This window comes from Galeopterus variegatus, unplaced genomic scaffold (genome assembly GCF_000696425.1).
Source record: "Galeopterus variegatus unplaced genomic scaffold, G_variegatus-3.0.2 Scaffold6792, whole genome shotgun sequence".
Lineage (NCBI taxonomy): Eukaryota > Metazoa > Chordata > Mammalia > Dermoptera > Cynocephalidae > Galeopterus > Galeopterus variegatus.
The window spans coordinates 48,112-54,111 of record NW_007732903.1 but is presented as its reverse complement, the minus strand read 5'-3'; positions in this window follow the sequence as shown (position 1 = coordinate 54,111).

The window sequence follows — 6,000 nt, the reverse complement described above, 5'->3', positions numbered from 1 at the left end:
GAACTCATTGAAATTCAAAAATGAGTAAATAAATCTACAATAACTTTTAAAGATCGTAGGAGAGAGCACCTTTGAATGTCCCAGCTTTCAAATTCAGTCCCTTGCCAAAAGCAGAATCATCTTGGTCTTTAGTTCATTGGTTGGCTTTTATTGGTTTTCCTGAATAATTTTGACCTATTGTTTGTATGATCTCAGCTTATTTAGTAACACACAACCAGGTTTCATTAATCATGATATTGCCTGTACAGTCGGCTACAGTCAAGGGGTTGATCTATAGAAACAATAAGACTAGGGAGGGATTTGTCCATTCCCTACTTCTAGGCATGTACATGACAAGTGTCTGCAAGACTGTCTTGTCTTCTTTATTGGAAAAGTCCTATCATTTTGGGAAAGAATCGATCATTTCTCTGTGCTAGAGTTAGGTATGATGTTATTTACTATATTTTGGTCATGACTTACTTTTAAAATTTACCCTTTTTCCTGATGTAAAAACAGTATATAATTCATTACAGAAAATTTGAATAGAGACCCATCAGGTTGGTGAAAGTTAAAAAGAGCAGTGCTGCCATGCCTTGTACGGATGTAGAGGAAGGTACTCAATTATGGATGGTAGAGATGTGAATTATTATAACCCTTTTGGAATGTGATCTGGTAATATCTATAAAAAAGGAAAATTCGAGTGCCCTTTGACCCTCTGTACTAGTTAGGATTTGGTCAGGCTGTGAGGAATACAAAAACTCAAGTTAACAGCAGCTTAAACAAGGTAAAAGTCTATTTTTTTTCTCTTCTGTTCTTAAAGTCTGGAGATAGGATGTCCAGGTATAATGCTATGGCCACCTCTTTTTGTGGTTCCATCCACAGTTTCCGTTCCCAAGGCCACCTTTTGCTGAATCTTATGTCATAGGGTTTGCATTGCAAACATCAGGAAGTGAGGAGGAGAGAAGGAAGCTTCCCTTCAAGGCGAGTGTGTTCTCTGTTTCAGTTCCAACTGGGTATTGCAATTCAGCTCTGGCATTGACCACCTGGAGTTAGCTCAGACCTCACAAGTTAAAGGGCATGGTCACCAACAAGACAGCCCTTACTTTAGGTCCCCAGGCCACCTTCACTTCTGACCAACTGGCTATAAAATCAGAGGTTTCTATGACCCTCTCAGGTTCAATAATTCACTAGAATGACCCGGGAACTCAAGAAAATAACCCTCCACTCCCTGCCAAAAATACAAGATTGCAACTGTGTGAAGTTCTGTGAGGGCCTACAAGAGGGGATTTGTGCTCCTCGGGGAGGTCAGGGAAGGCTTCCCTGAGGAGGGGATGCTCGAGCTGAGATCCGATGCATGAAGAAGAGTTAATCAGGCAGAAGGAACAGCCTGTGCAAAGGCTCCATGCCGGGAAGGAGCATGGGACATAGAAGGACTGAGAAGTCCAGTGTGTCTGAGTCATCTCAGGTCCAGCAAGAAAGCAGAGACTGTATTTTAGTTCCCAGTGTCTCCTGTGCTTGCTCCTTAATTGGCTCAAACTTTACAAGGGAGAGGGTTGTTTATCACCTCCAGACCTGATTACAAAAGATACATGTACTTTGTTGAAAGAAACTCAGATAATCCAGAAATCTACTGATTCTTCTTCCTCATGCCTATTCTGGGTTAAATACTGTTAACAGTGTCGTGCAAGTCCTTCCAGACCTTTCCCTGTAGGCAGTGTGGCTGAGTTTCACTGGGGCCAGAGCAAAGGGAAGAAACGCAGTGCCAGCCCAGAGGAGGGAGGACAGCAATCGCTACAAATGACACGGGTACTCATCTGTCCTGCTGGCAGTTGATAAGCTCGATTGTCACGAAATGGGGTGGAAATCTCTGTGCCTGGGGTTGCTTGGCTGGGTGGTCCCCAAAAGGGTGTGGGGACCCTGGTTATGGAAAGCTGCAAAAATGAAACCAAAGGGAAAGTAGTCTTTACAAGTATTGTTTGTTTGTTTTTGTGGCTGGCTGATAGGAGTATTGTTTATATCTTGATATTTAGAATATTGGGAATAGAAAAAATAGGAATTGAAAATGAGGAAGAAGAAATATTAGAAGTGGATGGTTTCAGAATGGATGCATGTGCTTTGTAAATGCAGCCTTGAGAGAGAGAAGGGCAGCTGAGCCTGGGGTTTGATTCTTGCCCCTGGGACAGGAGCTCAGGGTAGTGGTGGTGCTGTCTCCAGGGGTGATTAAGGGTGAAGAAACCTCTGAGTGTGTGTGTAATGTGTAAAGAAGGGGGATGTTTGGTACATCCTTGATCTGGTGCCCTCTGGCATGAAGTTTCCATGGGGCAGAGCCAAAGGCACATCATTCTGGTGCTGGCTTTGCAGAGTCCCCTTGGTGGGCCTGAGCAATGGAGGTAGCATGCTTTTCACATGCTTGCAACATAGGTGAGGGCTATGTGGTTTCATTCAGGGACTAAATCATCCTGCCCTTTCTGGTCCCAGAGATGGAGACACAAAGATGCCTCTTCTGGGTGGATTGGTCTGGGACCCTGGAGGTTCCCACCAACTTGGGATGATTGCTCAAGCCTTTACCTCCATAAGCAAGGAGTCTCATTCCTCCCTCTTGAGCGCCTCTCCCCTGGTTATCCAAGAATTCAGGGACCAGTCCTCCTTGTAAAGCCAGACTGGTTGGTACAGCCATTGTGGAAAACAGTATGGAGTTTCCTTAGAGAACTAAAAAATAGATCTATCTTACTACTCAGCTATCCCAGTACTGGGTATACACCCAAAGGAAATGAAATCAATACATTGAAAAGACACCTGCACTCCCATGTTCATGACAACACTATTCACAATAGCCACGAGATGGAATCGACCTAAATGCCCATCAGTGGATAAATGGATAAAAATACTGTGGTTTATATACACAATGGAATACTAGTCCTCCATAAAAAGAAATGATATGTTGTCATTTACAGCAACATGGATGGAACCGGAAACCATCATGTTAAGTGAAGTAAGTCAGGCACAGAAAGACAAATACACGTGGTCTCACTCATTCACTCATGTGGAATCTAAAAAAAAAAGTTTTCTGTAGAAAGTAGAGTAATGGTTACCAGAGGCCAGGAGGGGAGGGGAGTGGAAGAGAAGGGGTGGACTAACAGGTACAAAACTATGCCATTCACCCTAAGAATCATTATGCAGTATCTGCGTGTATTGAAACAACACCTTGTACCCCCAAAATAAAAATAAATAAAATTGATTGACAAAAAAAAAGGCATATTGGGAGAGCGGAAAGTTAGATGTGAGTGCTAATTGACCATGGCGGCCACAAGGTGTCGCTGTTGTAAAAGTCTCCCTACAATCCATGGGCTCAGCCCACTCTGTGGGGACACTTGTGCAGGGCTGAGGTGGCATCCCACTCTGGTGTCCTGAAGCTACTCCTTTCTTGGCCATCGTATGTTCAGCCATTATGCCTTAGAGCAGGACATCCGCCAGGGTTTCTAGGTCTGCAGGGGCTTCACTCAGCCCTACTCAGCGTGGGAACCTGGCCCCCGTGAACCTTTAGATCTTGAACTTGGGTCAACCTCTAGAATCTCTTCCTTTTCCTTCTGGGGGAGTTCCTTAAAGGTCTTTCCTGACTTGCACCTGCTTCAGCACCACCCCCGACCACCCTGATGGCTGTTCTTGACTTCAGCTTCTGGGTTTCTGTGCAAATTGGGCCACCTTACACCCTGGAATCCAGGGAGAGGCAGTCTTTGCTGAACTACACACAGCAAGGTGGAGATCTTGTTTATAGCCTTTCCCTAGAGCAACTTACACTGGTTTTATATTCACATAACCATGGGAGGATGGTCAATAGATACTGGAGACTTAAATATTCTTTCACTCTACATTTGAATAATTTCTTCAAAATAATTAAAAAATATACCAAGAACTATAAAAATAAAAAGCATCCCATAATATTACCTTTCAGAAACCCGCTTGCGTCAGGCTCCCAGCGAAAGAAAGGTCACACTCAGCTGGGTAATTTGAAGGATAGTTTACTATAGGACTTGTTTATCAAGAGCAGACAGGAGGAGGGAAACCACCAGGTATAGATGGTGCTGAGGTATCACTCCTTGGCCTGAACAGCAGGGCTAGGACTCCTAAGAGCAAAGTAATTTTAAATTATGTACATTTAAAGTTTCTAGGAATCCGTAGGATTCCAGACCCTCTCTGGAGAGGCAGCAGAGGGAGGGGTGGAGAACACTGACTCTGCAGCTGGAGGGCTGTGACTCCCGACTCTGCCACTTACTGATTTTGTGATTTGGGGCAAGTTGCTTAACCAACCTGTGCCTCGCTTTCCTCATCTGAAAATCAGGATCATAATAGTATCTACCTGAAAGGGTTGCTGTGGAGAGTGAGCATGCTGTACATTTCTTAGCGCAGTGCCTGGCCAATAAAATGTGTCTGTTAAATCAGTTTGAAAATGTCAGTGTATGAGGCCAGTTGATCAACCTGCTAACTCACAAGAAGGAAGCACCTCTCCCTTGCCCTTTGTTACAGGCTGGAGGCCAGCATATCCTTAGACTATAAAAGCCCTTCAGGGGTGTAGGGAAAACATTCTTTCAGTTTTACCACCTTCTGCTTAGGTGCCTGGCACAGGTGCCTTGGACTTGGCAGGCCAGGGGTGCCCTTGGGTGGGGTCACCACAGGGGACTTGGGGCAGCCCTGACAGTGTGCTTAATCAGCTGGTGGAATTCCTTCTTCTCTGGCCTCTGCTGTTTCCTGGGAGGCCCTTTGGTCCTTCATGCAAATTACCTCTGGCCCTGCTCTTTTCCACATCGGTCCTGGCTAACACAGCCTCAAGCTGAAACTCTGTGTTTGCTTAAACTCTGGATGCTGTTTGGATGCTAAAAACAATTATTAAAGAAAATGTGGAGCTGGCCTGTGGCTCACTTGGGAGAGTGCAGTGCTGATAACACCAAGGCCCCGGGTTCAGATCCTATATAGGGATGGCCGGTTGGCTCACTGGGTGAGCGTGGTGCTGACAACACCAAGTCAAGGGTTAAGATCCCCTTACCGGTCATCTTTAAAAAAAAAAAAAAAAAAAAAACTAACAGATGCTGTAATCCTGTGAAGAAGGTGTTAGTCTTGACCCCTTCCCCCCCTTTTTGGCAGCTGGGTAGTATGGGGATCTGAACCCTTGACCTTGGTGTTACAAGCTCACTGGCTGAGCGTGGTGCTGACAACACCAAGTCAAGGGTTAAGATCCCCTTACCGGTCATCTTTAAAAAAAAAAAAAAAAAAAAAACTAACAGATGCTGTAATCCTGTGAAGAAGGTGTTAGTCTTGACCCCTTCCCCCCCTTTTTGGCAGCTGGGTAGTATGGGGATCTGAACCCTTGACCTTGGTGTTACAAGGCTGTGCTCTAACCAGCTGAGTTAACCAGCCAGACCTCGCCCCCATTTTTGAGGCTCAGAGCAGGACTTGGGAAATTAAGCAGTAAAGATATGGGGAATCATACAGACCTGGGTTTGAATCCCAGCTCTGTCACATAATATTAATTGCACAGCCTTGGGAAAGTTAGTCATCCACCCACCTGTAAAGTGAGGGTACTAATAATCCCCACCTTACAGGGCTGTTGCAAGAGTTGGGGGTAATAAATGTAAAATAGCTTAGTCCAGCATAGTATAGTAAGAAAACTGTAGGTATTTATTTACTGCTTTTTTGCCCAAGGTGATTAAGTAAGTAGCCAGGCTGGAATTTGAACCTAGGCAGCCTGAGGCAACCACCGTATTGTACCTTCTTTGTGGTCAGGTGATGATTAATTATCACGGGCGATTGCATGGCTCCTGCGGGAACTGTGAGTCCCTCCTGCTCCTGGAAGTTGATGAAGGTCCCTGGCTTGGTTTCTGGGCCTTCACCTGGCACATGTTCTGGATGAGGATGGGGGTCTGGTTCAGAACCGGAGTCCAGGTGGCCACCAGGAGCAGGGCTAGTGACCCCAAGGGCAGATGAAGGCTGTGGGTGCATCAGAGCACTTACAAAGAAGGTGTACCC